The sequence below is a fragment of the Hyperolius riggenbachi genome, chromosome 5, assembly GCF_040937935.1.
Source record: "Hyperolius riggenbachi isolate aHypRig1 chromosome 5, aHypRig1.pri, whole genome shotgun sequence".
Taxonomy (NCBI): domain Eukaryota; kingdom Metazoa; phylum Chordata; class Amphibia; order Anura; family Hyperoliidae; genus Hyperolius; species Hyperolius riggenbachi.
This window is the reverse complement of record NC_090650.1, coordinates 231,672,534-231,686,057: the sequence shown is the minus strand read 5'-3', so window position 1 is coordinate 231,686,057 and position 13,524 is coordinate 231,672,534. Positions and strand designations below refer to the sequence as shown.

The window sequence follows — 13,524 nt, the reverse complement described above, 5'->3', positions numbered from 1 at the left end:
ACAGTAATACTAAAATGACAGGTACCTAATGAGCAGGTAATTAAGGCTGAGCTATAGCCTAGTAGAACTGCTTCACCAGCGGAGCTGGCATAGTAACACCTCACCAGTGGCGAGGGCCCACTGGTGAGTAGAATGGTCAGGCAGGCAAGGTTCGGCAACAGAGAGGTAAGTATCGGTACAGAGTCGTGAGACAAGAGAGTAAACGGTAATCAGGCAGAGGTTCAGCAACAGGAAGGTGCGTATCGGTACAGAATCGTGAGACAAGAGAGTAATCGGGAATCAGGCAGAGGTTCAGCAACAGGTAGACAGATAGGCAAAAGTACAGGATCAGAAAGCAAGATCAGAGTCAGGGTAATTGCAAAGAGTCATACACTGGAGATCAAAACAGAAGCAATAACCTAGTCTGGGTGTGAAATCCTTAGCATCAACACCAGGGAACTAGTCTAAACAAATAACTATCACAAGGTAGCAATATCCTAGTCTTGGTGTGAAATACTTAGCATCAACACCAGGGAACTAGCCTAAGGTCTGAGCGCTAACACACAAGTATTCACGACAGCAGACAATGTGATAATGAAGCCCGGAGGCTTATGAAGCAGAGGAGACTTCACTGGCACGCCCCCTACTCATCAGCCAATCCTGGGCGCCGTGGGTCTCCTCTGACGTCAGCCGACCAGCAGGTCAGCTGACGGGCTTCCTCCCCGCATAAAGGTCCCGTCTGTGCGCTAAGGCAACCCCCTGCACGGAAGGACGTTCCGTCCTCGGCGTCCTGGACGCCGAACGGACGGATGGCCGCATGGAGGCAGCTGCGGCGGCGGTGCTGTTCGCCGCAGCTGCCTCGTTTCTTACAGATGGCATCTATCCTGGAATAAGTTTGGTGGGAGGCAGAATAGAATGTGTAGCCTCAAGATAACGAGTTATATTTCCTCCAGGTACCTATTATTTGAGCTGATGTCAGTAGCTTAGTTAGGGTAGCTGATTTGCTGTTTTTGTCTAGGAGAAGCAGTGGGGTGAGATCTGTCTAGTGTTGACTTGGAGCAATATTAAAATCTCCTGCCCATATTACCGAGGTATTTGGGTGATCTTCTAGCAGTTTTAGGATTTCTTTTATTGGTGGTAAGGGGGAATCTGGTGGGTCATACACATTTATTATGCACACTTCAAGGGATTGAATGGAGTCAAAAAGAGCAACATAGCATCCTGCAGAATCCGTGATACATTGTTCTAGCACAAATGACAGAGAGTTGTGTAAAAGGGTTATGACACCCCTATGTTTTGTATCTGCGGAGGAGACAAAGTATCTCTGATAGTTTTTATGATAGTATTTGGTGGTGGCCCTCTTTGTAAATTACGTCTCTTGAAGGCATATTATATGCCGGGGAACATTTTTGATAATCGATGAAAGCTTTTCGCCTCTTTTGGGGAGAATTGAGGCTTTTGGTGTTATGGAAAATAATATTAATGAGGCATGAGGCGAAATTATTAGGGAATTGCTTTTTAAATTGTAGTGAAATTACTGGGATGCATGAGAACACTGTGTCTCCTCCTGGGGGTATTAGTTGTAAAGCTATGACCAACGATATTTATTCTGAGTTTATCCAAAAACAATACTGTATAAAGCAATGATGAACACGACCAACATGGCCCAATGTAAGAAGATAGGTGTTTCAAAACAAAGGGAGGGAAAACACCTCTGGTGTATGAAGTGGGTTGCCAACAATAAAATTAGGCTGGCAACACAGCTCACGGTGGTGAGCCAGCACTTGTGGTCTCAGACCACTCACCACATCAGGTACTTAGCCTATACAGTGGGTTGCAAAAGTATTCGGCCCCCTTGACGTTTTCCACATTTTGTCATATTACTGCCACAAACATGAATCAATTTTATTGGAATTTTACATGAAAGACCAACACAAAGTGGTGTACACATGAGAAGTGGAACGAAAATCATACATGATTCCAAACATTTTTTACAAATCAATAACTGCAAAGTGGTATGTGCATAATTATTCGGCCCCCTTTGATCTGAGTGCAGTCAGTTGCCTATAGACGTTGCCTGATGAGTGCTAATGACTAAATGGAGTGCACCTGTGTGTAATCTAATGTCAGTACAAATACAGCTGCTCTGTGAGGGCCTCAGAGGTTGTCTAAGAGAATATTGGGAGCAACAACACCGTGAAGTCCAAATAACACACAAGACATGTCCAAGACAGGTCAGGGATCAAGTTATTGAGAAAATTAAAGCAGGCTTAGGCTACAAAAAGATTTCCAAAGCCTTGAACATCCCAAGGAGCACTGTTCAAGCGATCATTCAGAAATGGAAGGAGTATGGCACAACTGTAAACCTACCAAGACAAGGCCATCCACCTAAACTCACAGGCCGAACAAGGAGAGCGCTGATCAAAAATGCAGTCAAGAGGCCCATGGTGACTCTGGACGAGCTGCAGAGATCTACAGCTCAGGTGGCAGACTCTGTCCATAGGACAACTATTAGTCATGCACTGTACAAAGTTGGCCTTTATGGAAGAGTGGCAAGAAGAAAGGCATTGTTAACAGAAAGCATAAGAAGTCCCGTTTGCAGTTTGCCACAAGCCATGGGGGGACACAGCAACCATGTGGAAGAAGGTGCTCTGGTCAGATGAGACCAAAATGAAACTTTTTGGCCAAAATGCAAAACGCTATGTGTGGCAGAAAACTAACACTACACATCACTCTGAACACACCATCCCCACTGTCAAATATGGTGGTGGCAGCATTATGCTTGGGGTGCATCTCTTCAGCAGGGACAGGGAAGCTGGTCAGAGTTGATGGGAAGATGGATGGAGCTAAATACAGGGCAAACTTGGAAGAAAACCTCTTGGAGACTGCAAAAGACTTGAGACTGGGGCGGAGGTTCACCTTCCAGCAGGACAATGACCCTAAACATAAAGCCAGGGCACCAATGGAATGGTTTAAAACAAAACATATCCATGTGTTAGAATGGCCCAGTCAAGGTCCAGATCTAAATCCAATCGAGAATCTGTGGCAAGATCGGAAAACTGCTGTTTACAAATGCTGTCCATCTAATCTGTCTGAGCTGGAGCTGTTTTGCATAGAAGAATGGGCAAGGATTTCAGTCTCTAGATGTGCAAAGCTGGTAGAGACATACCCTAAAAGACTGGCAGCTGAAATTGCAGCAAAAGGTGGTTCTACAAAGTATTGACTCAGAGGGCCGAATAATTACGCACACCCCACTTTGCAGTTATTTATTTGTAAAAAATGTTTGGAATGATGTATGATTTTCGATCCACTTCTCACATGTACACCACTTTGTATTGGTCTTTCACGTGGAATTTCAATAAAATTGATGCATGTTTGTGGCAGTAATGTGACAAAATGTGGAAAACTTCAAGGGGGCAGAATACTTTTGCAACCCACTGTATATACTGTATATAAAGCTTAGTTATGTCCTTCAACACCAGCAGTGCCATCTGGTGGCTAATTTTGGTAACCGCATTATAGTAAAAGAAAACCAATATGCACAATTATGACATTGATAAAGCCTCTTACAGTGGGCACCAAGTGAGCTACCCCATGGACGAGGGATTTGCAATACAGTTTTTCCTAACACAGCAGGCTTTCGTGCCCAAACAATTCAAAGTGTATTTTGTTATCTATAATAATATCTGGCATTGTAGGCCAGTGTTCCTGCTCTTCATCACCCCTGACTTTTCGATAGTCCTGATAGACCTAGGATCCAGATAGACCTAGGATCCAGATGATTACATCAACTCCAAAGATCTTGATTTTTCTTCAAGCAATATTGCTCAAAACCAGAATCCATTCAAAAGGAAACAAAGTTAATAGCTTTTGAAGCAAAGCAGGAGCTACACAGCAGTTATGCAGACAAAATAGCAAAACACAGTTAGTCAACTAAGTTCAGCAGCAGGTAATGTATGTGTTAAGGCCAGAACCCGAAGTGTGGCCACTTCGCGTTCTGGCCGGCCACTTCGGGTTCTGGCCGGCCAATGTGCGAACTGGCCGCTGCGCTGCGGCCAATGTTCGAAATGGAATGTTTCCCTTGCAAGATTAATGTGTTTTCTGGCCGTCTCTGGCCAAATGTTGCAAAAGTTAGGTAATTTTAATGAAATGAAGCCGGCGGCTTCCGTTCTCTCTCCTCCCCCCTGCCTCCTCTCCTCCCCAATAATAGAAGCCAGATGGGGGGGGGGGGGGGGGAGACATGTGTCCCCCAGAGTCGTTCTTCGCGGCGTTCTGCAGAGCGGGTGCTGGCAGAAGCGATGTCTGCAGCCTCCCCGCTCTGCTTCCCTGCAGCCACAAACTACTCTGGGGGGACTCTCGTGTGTGTCCCCCCCCCCCCCCCCCCCCCCCGCAGCACCCATAGGAGAAAGAGAGAGAGAGGCAGGGGGAGGAGAGATAGCTGAAGCCGGCGGCTTCAGCCGCTAATTGCCGCCGGCTTCATTTCGTTAAAATTACCTAACTTTTGCAACATTTGGCCAGGGACGGCCAGAAAACACATTAATCTTGCAAGGGAAACATTCCGTTTCGAACATTGGCCGCAGCACAGCGGCCAGTTCGCACATTGGCCGGCCAGAACCCGAAGTGGCTGGCCAGAACGCGAAGTGGCCACACTTCAGGTTCTGGCCGTAACATATGCATTAACGCTGCATGTGCATATGAATTTGGCATGGAAATGTCTCACCAGAGATCAAAGGATGCATTGTCAGGATCACAATCCAAAATCAGGGTGCTCAGCCAGGGACACGGAATTGCAGGTGGCAGCCTGGGTAGCAACTACATGCGACATGCCAGGCTGGATGGTGAAAGCAATTTTACATCCCTGTGCCACACTGATGTAGTAGGGCGGCATGACGTCCCATGAGAGAGCGGCTCCCAACAGTTTTGCTGGCTTCTTTGGGGGCGTGGCCATGCTCACTCACTCGACACTTACATACCAACATCAGCCAATCAGTAGACGCTTGAGGAGGAGAGAGGCAATGACGTCACGCCGCTCCACATGATCCAGACTGGGGACGGAAGAGATAAAGGAGGAAGCAAAGTGTAATATGATGTGGCCCAGGTTACTTACATAGCAACCATGGGATGCAGATAGTGCTGAGCGATGTGGTGACACTGAAATTTAAAAGAAACCCCCATGATCAGTGGAGCAATGTGGGATACCCCATCACATCCTCAAATTAAACAAAAGAAGCATACTTCATATTAGGGGTGTACTGCTAAGACTCATCCCATGAAAGGGAATAAAGACTACAATGTGACATTTTTATATGTACATAAGAGGGAGGCTATATAATCAGTGTAAGCACATAAGACTGCCTGAAAAGGGCTAGTCGCCTCCTCATAATATGATCCGGGGAGTTAATCAGGCAGTGTGGCATATCTACCTAAATTATATCAAAAAAGATCTGTATTAAATAATAGCTTGCTGCCAGGGGTGCCCAACAGTGGAAGCGAAACTGACCAAGCACAAAAGTTTTTTGCACATAACACAACAGGTCTTCTTGGCAAAAAGAAAAATACAAATGTATTTTTTTAATCTATTTTAATAGCTGGCACTGTAGGTCACTAGTGCTCTTGCCAGTAGCATAACACACCCCCCCCCTCCCGTATTTCCTGGTTTTAAATGTATTTGGAGGCTGAACAGGCTGTGCACAGTACAGAAAACTGACCCAAATGTTTTCTCTATTGACTTAATTGGTGTTCAAATTTACCATTCAATGGACTCAAAAAATGTGGGCCTATTTGACTGAGTGGCAGAGTGATATCTGACCAACACTTCTTCCAGCATTACAGCCCAATGTGGGTCTTGGCCTTGCTAACAATAGTTATACAATCCTTATGTAGTACTCTTTTTTCATGGTGCCGTTTATTGTGATTAGGTGGACCATTTGCTGAAAAAACAACCCCAAAGCATTAGGTTCCTACCACCATGTTTGACAGTGGGGAGGGTGTTCTTTGGGTTGAAGGCTTCTCCTTTTTTACGCCAACTGAAGGAAACATCATTGTGACCAAACAATTCAATTCTCGTTTCATAGAAGACCAGAAGTCTTTTTCTTTGTCCAGATGAACATTTTGCAAAGGCCAAGCAAGCTTTTGTGTGCCTTATCTGGAGAAGTGGTGTCCTCCTTGTTCTGCATCAGTGGAACCCAGCAGTGTGCAGTGTTCATTGGATTGTCTACCTTGAGACATTGCCACCAGCAGAGTCCAGATTCACCAGGATCGCCTTGGTGGTGATCCTTGGATTCTTTATCACCTTTCTCACTATCCTCCTGGCCAGCAATCGCTTTTGGCTTCGACCACATCCTCTGAGATTTTCCACAGTGCAGAACATCTTGTATTTTTTTTATAATACTGGTACTTTGCACTGTAGCCACTGGAACTGAAAAACATTTAGAAATGGCCTTGTAGCTCTTTCCAGACTTGTGAGCAGCCACAATGCGCAGCCGCAGGTCCTGACTCCTCACTGACCTCCTTTGTCTTAGCCATGACTGTCCACAAACCAACTGCAGAGAGCTGCTGTTTTTCACCTGTTGAATTGATTAAAACAGCTATTCCCAATTAATCAGGGTAATTAGGATGCTTTAGAACAGCTTGAACTATTTGTAATGGCATAGAACTTTGAATTTTCTCACAGACTGTGACAGTTTGTGAAGGATATGAATCATTTTGGACTGGAAACTTTTTGCTCAAATTTAAATAATAACTAAAAAATGATTTTTCCCACAATAATGACTCTTGTGCATCATCTTATTATCACCTATCCAAAAAGTACTTGAATAAAAGTAACTTTAAGTCAAAATTTGCCATGTATGAATAATTATAGGCAGCACTGTAGGTGCCCCCCCCCAGTAAAAGTAGCCCGAAGTGCCTCCGGTATTAGCTTCCCACTACAGGTAGCTAGATATAATGCCGGTATTAGGTCCCCCCATAACAGATAGCCAGATGTGCCCCTGGTATTAGGTCCCCCTGGTATTTGGTCCCCCGGCCCATATAGATAGCCAGGTGTGCCCCTGGAATTACTCCCCTGCAGTATATAGTGAAATGTTCCCCTGGTATTAGGTCCCCCCAAGTATAGCCAGATGTGTCCCTGATATTACCCCCCTCCACCCAAGAATAGGTAGCCAGACATTCCCCTGGTATTAGTTCCCTCCCCTATAAATTATATATCCACCTTTAGATGGCCAGATCTACAGCGCTTCCCTCCCCTATTAGGCAGCCTCCCACTCCGTGCACAGATCACTTGTAAAACCTGGGGAAGAAGCCTGTCTGAACTCTGCCTGTTCCAGTCATGACCTGAAGCAGTCTCTGTGTTCAGCTCCAGCTCTGCACTGCTGAATACATCAATCCGGGACTCATGCATGGGGCAGTACAGAGCTGGCGGTAGAGCTGAACATAGACGCTGCTACTGCAGGATCATCGCTGGAACAGGCAGAAGTGAAACAGGCTTCTTCCTGCAGGATTTACAAGCGATCTCCTCACATAGGGGGATAGATGAATGATCACCGCTTTTGGCTACATCGGTGATCATTCTTGTGCGGGGGGGGGGGGGTCACTAATCGGTTAAGGGAACATATTTTCCCTTAGACCAATTAGTGGTGCAGCTGAGTGTGCCTGATCGTGCACAGCTGTGCCACCAGTCCAAATTGTATATCTAGGTCCTCATGGCTTGGATGAAGTCACAGAGGACGTAGATATACTGTACTGATGGAAAACATGGTTAAGGGTTAAAAAGGTCTGGACAAAAATATTAGGACAGCGTTGCATCTTGAAGATAAATGGTGATGGAGAACAACTACAATGTTTAGAATTGATAATTCCAGCTTGACATCACAATTCATGTCTCTTATAATTTTTCTTTATTATATAAAGTAGAATGCACCCAACATGTATAACTTAATAAAAAAGAAAAAATAAGTGTTGGCTTGCCTCTGACACAACATTATTGTATGCCTCAAGTAAAATGGATTAGAACAACACACAGGACAATGCATTTTTTATTATTTTATACATAGTGGGCACCTTTTACCTCATCATTTCTTACCACTTTTGTTGTGAGGTTGATTTTTATGATCTTTTTTACATAAATATAATTTTTGGAGACAGACCAACCTCACAAACAGGGCCAGCAAAGGCTGAGCAGGGATTGTACCCCCCCCCCCCCCCCCACACACACACACACACACGCTTAGTGAGTGGTTGCTTTTCTAGGCAACCCAGGTTTGTGAGTATGGATTTATTATATTTATTTTATATTCATTACAAAAGAATACTACACTATACTGGGCTCCTGTTGTCCCTGTTCTCTTTTTATGTCTCCTGCCATATATCTTTTTTTTTTTTTTTTTTTTTTTTGTCTGCCTCATAAAATTAAAAATAATGTTCCCTACAGATGAGATTATATTAGCCCATGGAAAGGCCATGCATTTATCCAGGAGTTTAGAATAGTTGGTAAAACAGAGGCTCCAGATGAGGATAAAATAGTTAAAAACTGTTTAAAAAAGGAGGTAGTGGTGGATTTACCTCTCACAAACGGACTCAAAAGTCGATTGAAACTATATTGGAGCTATATATCAGAGTTTTCTTGAGTAAAACGATTTTTCAGTTTAAATCAACTTGAGTCCATCCATGGGAGGTAAGTCCACCACTACCTCCTTTTGTTAAACAGTTTTTAACTATTTTATCCTTATCTGACGCCTTTGTTTTACCAACTATTCTTTATGTGTGTCCAACCCTGGTGGAAGGGGGCTACCCCATTTCTTCATATCTACAGAGAGCAACATTCTTACCTGAGTGGGGTCAGGTCTAATCTCCCCACCTGCTATCACAGTGGTAACCTACGTTTGTAAGTATATTACCACATCGAATTTACCACCACATTATTGGGACTCTCAATCTCTTTTGTCTTTCTATTATCCAAGGGTTTATTGGGGCCTCATTACATTCTATTTTATATATACCTAAATGTCGGGTATCTGTGTCAGGGGGATAAATTACTGCACAAGGAATCATATTCATTTTAGTATTTTGTGAAAACTGATACACAAACACATAGTTTGGATTATATAAAGTTCCAAATAGTTACCTTGAACAACTGACATCTCCGTTTTGATTAAAAAATAGGTCACACCTTTTCTTGCTAGAAATAAATAATCTGTATGTATAAATGTTTAGGTTATGTAAACTTAAGGACATACTCGTAGAGATGTGTATGGATGAAACTATTTTACTTTTTCCTTGTACTGACTATGAAATAGGACTTTCACAAAGATATGCATATTTATTGCAGAGATCTAATTATTTCTTTTTTCTGTTGACTAGATATTCACTTGGTTAATGTTACTTAATTTCATAATGGTATGAATTAAAAGATTTGAGACTTGCTCATTTCTTTAAACTTTTAATAACATTCCAGAAAATGGAGAATATGCCATGAGCATTGCAGTTTTTCTATCAGTTTACCAAATAAAGGCTGTTTTTAGTTCCATGATTTGCATGACAAATTAAATAAAAAACACCTTATAAATTTTAAAATTGCAGTAAGTTAATTAATCAATTCTGGACTTTTAATTAATGGACATGAAGGATCATAATGCCTCATATTTCATGTTCCTCCATTTGTGTTTTTTTATAATGCATCATATCTATCTAAAACCAAATGGACTGCTATTGTCATAGTTGGACAAGTGTCTGCATCTTTCTGTCAAAAGTTAACACATGCTGGGAAGTTAATGATATCCAAAAGCACCCAAGTTCTTTCTGAAAGAGAAAAAAAATGATAATGTGTCATATATTGTCAGCCAAGTCATACAGCATTTGCTGTCATTTTATCAACTGGGTATTCTGGGTGCTATCCATGCTGCATTCATTTGTTATATCTAGTTCAAATAAAAATGTGTATTTCAAAGCAAGAAGTTAAAAATTAAACATTCTTATATTATGTGTATATATTTATTATGCTAAGAGATGAAAAAAGCTGTAAATTGCAGCAAAAAACGTTTACAGCAAACTTAACATTTCAAATTATGAAACTGATCATTTTAGCTTTCGCTTACATTATTATTTATAATACATTCTTTCTTTTTACACAGTGCATTTACATTTGACCCTGATATCAAAATGTGATATAACAGTTGCATCAGCTGACGTTTTAGTTGAAAAAAGAAATGCATATTTTGGTTTAGCACAAAAGTTCTGATGATTGAACTGCTAAGTTGTAACTTTTTCACATTAATGTAAGTAAACAAAAGAAAACAAGAAAAGTATTTTTATGTACCCATCAATAGCTTCCTAAGAACAAAAGATCTGAAGAAAAGAAAAAGCAGCATAATATTTACATGTAAACAAAGGGCCAATGGAACTGCTTTCTCTCTGTTCATGTTTTGCATAGCACTGAAAAGGACTAAAACCTGATTTTGACTTTGATTACTGTTTGTGTCCTAGTTGGGTAGATTTTCTCTCATTTCCTGACTCCGGGACCACCATTAGTATGATCACAGAAGTTTTAGGGACAGGAAATTAAAGGCAATAAAATGATAAGGGTTCTGGCCCTTACCACTGTAAAATAAAAACAAAAAATATTTATATATTTTCTGCTGTCTGTGGGCTCGATCCAAGTCACTTTTCTCCTAGGAGATACTTTTTCATCTTCTGTTTAAAATATATTTTGCACTCTGCAAGTATAAAAAATTAGAAAAAAAAAAGGTACTGTCAAAATTTTTTCTTTTAGTATATTATTTTCTGCTAGTGGCTTAAAAGGCATTTTATTTATAATGTGAAAATATCACCTAGGAGAAAACTTGGGAGAAAAACTCAGGCAGTGGAATCGGGCCGTTTCTTCCTAGAAAGACTTAATAAATCTAAGATGTTCTTACATAGGGATGGCAGAACAGTTCCCAGCGAACGGTCCCTGCTTGCCCATTCACAGGTAACGTGAACTACACAGGACGTTCAAAACTTCTCTGTTCTTTTCTATGGTGTCATTTTTTGACTCTTCACCCTGAAGTCACATGGGAGAAGACTGCCAATCAGATAGGATTACCACCTGGGCAACTACCCCCAATAAAAGGCACAATCCCAGTGGCCATTTGCACTCTGCCTGTAGTCAATGGGGTCAATTCATAAAAGGATGTGCAGGGAAAAAATCTTGTCAGGAAAATACTGCATTCGGTATTTTAGACTTTTGTGTAGGGAGAGGAGCGGCTGGCTGCTGCTGCAGATTTCAAGAGGAACCTGTATAAGTGTGTTTTACAGCCATTACTTTGTTCCAGTGCTCTACAGCTGCTTGTATAAGTGTGTTCTACAGCTATTACTTTGTTCCAGTGCTCTACAGCTGCTTGTAGCTGCTCTGCTCCTTGCAGATCACTACTATTTACCACAATAGTTCTTATAGGGAATAATTCTGACCACACACAAGGCCTGTATACAGTGTCATCACATTTACCAAGCACTAGTGTGTTATATTGCCATCATCACCCTGTGCTAGCATTTACATTTTTTTCATTGTTATCTGACAAATAAAAAGTGGTGTCACTTCTGCTGTACTGACATTGTGAAAAACCCAGTTTCATGTGTTACACTCCCCCTCCTTGAAGAACAGGGCAATTTGCTGCTAAGAGTGATGTGCCAATCATGTCTGATAAGAGGTCCTTCTTCTGTACAATGCCTCAACAGGGTGCTTCTGGATCCACCCTCAGTGAACACCTAGAACATCAGGTATCCAAGTACCTTTGTTTAATGATCACTGTGGACACTCTGAGGAGGGAGGAACCTCTGGGTGTGCAGGCTTGACCTGTGGAAAGAGCTGGCACAATTTGCAATCAATCTTTTGTTTTGACTTGCTCTGCCTCAAACATTCTGTCTGAATGGAGATACGGCACAACTGGGTGGATTGTGACAAAGTCACCTAGCACACGGCGGTGTTGATTACTTGACATTTATAAAAATGAACGAGGCAAGGATATCAGAAAGTTACACCATGGATGTGTAAGACATTCATTACACATTATTACCCTGACACATGGCAATTACCCCAGGCCTCAAGTCTGTCTTGGCCACAGCTACAGCTATCCTGCACCACCGCCAGAACCGCACTCAGTATCTGATTTGGTCCTACTTTGATTCGCTTTACTCTAAAAAATATATATATAATATATATATTATTAACCTGGTGCATGCCGGTTACTCCAGGCCTCATGCCCACGCTGGCCACAGGCACAGCTCTCCTGCACTACCACCAGCACAGCACCCAGAATGTCATTTGGTCCTTCTTCAATTGGCTATATTCATAAAAAATATTATTGTTATTACCATGGATAAAAAAATAGTTTTATTATTGCCCTGGCACATGCCAGTTACTCCAGGACTCATGTCCACTCACTATGGCCATCACCACAGCTATCCTGCACCACCAGTATGGCACCCATTATCTCATTTGGTCCTACTGTGATTGGCTTTACCCAAACAAAAAATTAATATTATTACCCTGGTGCATGTCAGTTACTCCAGGCCTCTGTCTCATACAGAGGATGAAATTCAAATATTTACTTGGCAGGTAATTGCCCAATGTTTTTGGCCTCCAAGGTGGCTGCAAGAACAACTACTACTCTATTTGAGAGAGAGGAAACAACATGGGGCTTGATTCACCAACCGGCGCTAATGCAGTTATCCCGCGCTAGGTGTTTGCGCGCGCAAAGTCGCGCGATATGCAGACCTGCACGATCGTATTGCGCGCAAAGTGTGTCGCGCGCAAAACGCTTTGCAACGCGCCCGCGAACGCTGTGCTTCGCGTGCACCGCGCACACAGCGACGCGCGCAGTGCGCGCGTTGCGCGGTAAATACGGCGCTTCGCGCAGTAAGTAGATAGAATGTGACAGTTAACTTGCTGTGTTCCTAGTTTGCGCGCGAAAATCATTACGCGTGCAGGTGTAGTGAATTTAGCTGGTGTTTCCAATTGTTTTGTTTAATGTGAGTATAAAAGGTTAGTTTAGATGGGGGGGGGTTGTGGGTAGAGATGGAGAAAGACAGGAGCAAGGAATTGCGGAGGAGTGGGAGAGTGCTTGCCACTCGGTCAGTGACCCCGAGTCCCCCTGCACATGGGCATGGTGGCCGCACTCAGCCAGCTGCCCAGGCTCAGAGTGGTGGCCGCACTCAGCCCGCTGCCCAGGCTCAGAGTGCTGGCCGCACTCAGCCCGCTGGCCAGGCTCAGAGTGCTGGCCGCACTCAGTCCGCTGGCCAGGCTCAGAGTGGTGGCCGCACTCAGAGCGCTGGCCAGGCTCAGAGTGGTGGCCGCACTCAGAGCGCTGGCCAGGCTCAGAGTGGTGGCCGCACTCAGAGCGCTGGCCAGGCTCAGAGTGGTGGCCGCACTCAGTCCGCTGGCCAGGCTCAGAGTGGTGGCCGCACTCAGGCCGCTGGGCAGGCTCAGAGTGGTGGCCGCACTCAGTCCGCTGGCCAGGCTCAGAGTGGTGGCCGCACTCAGGCCGCTGGGCAGGCTCAGAGTGGTGGCCGCAC

The 13,524-nt window shown here is 43.4% G+C and overlaps 1 long non-coding RNA gene across 2 annotated transcripts in view; it reads right to left on the bottom strand.

Annotated features, from left to right (window-relative positions):
• Positions 1 to 9,505: 9,505 nt before the first annotated feature.
• LOC137517592 (uncharacterized) overlaps positions 9,506 to 13,524 on the bottom strand; it is a 61,540-nt gene continuing 57,521 nt past the window's right edge. For both annotated transcript variants that reach the window (XR_011020582.1, XR_011020583.1), the window contains exon 3: positions 9,506 to 9,774. This is a non-coding gene — a long non-coding RNA (uncharacterized lncRNA). The remainder of the gene's footprint in view (positions 9,775 to 13,524) is intronic.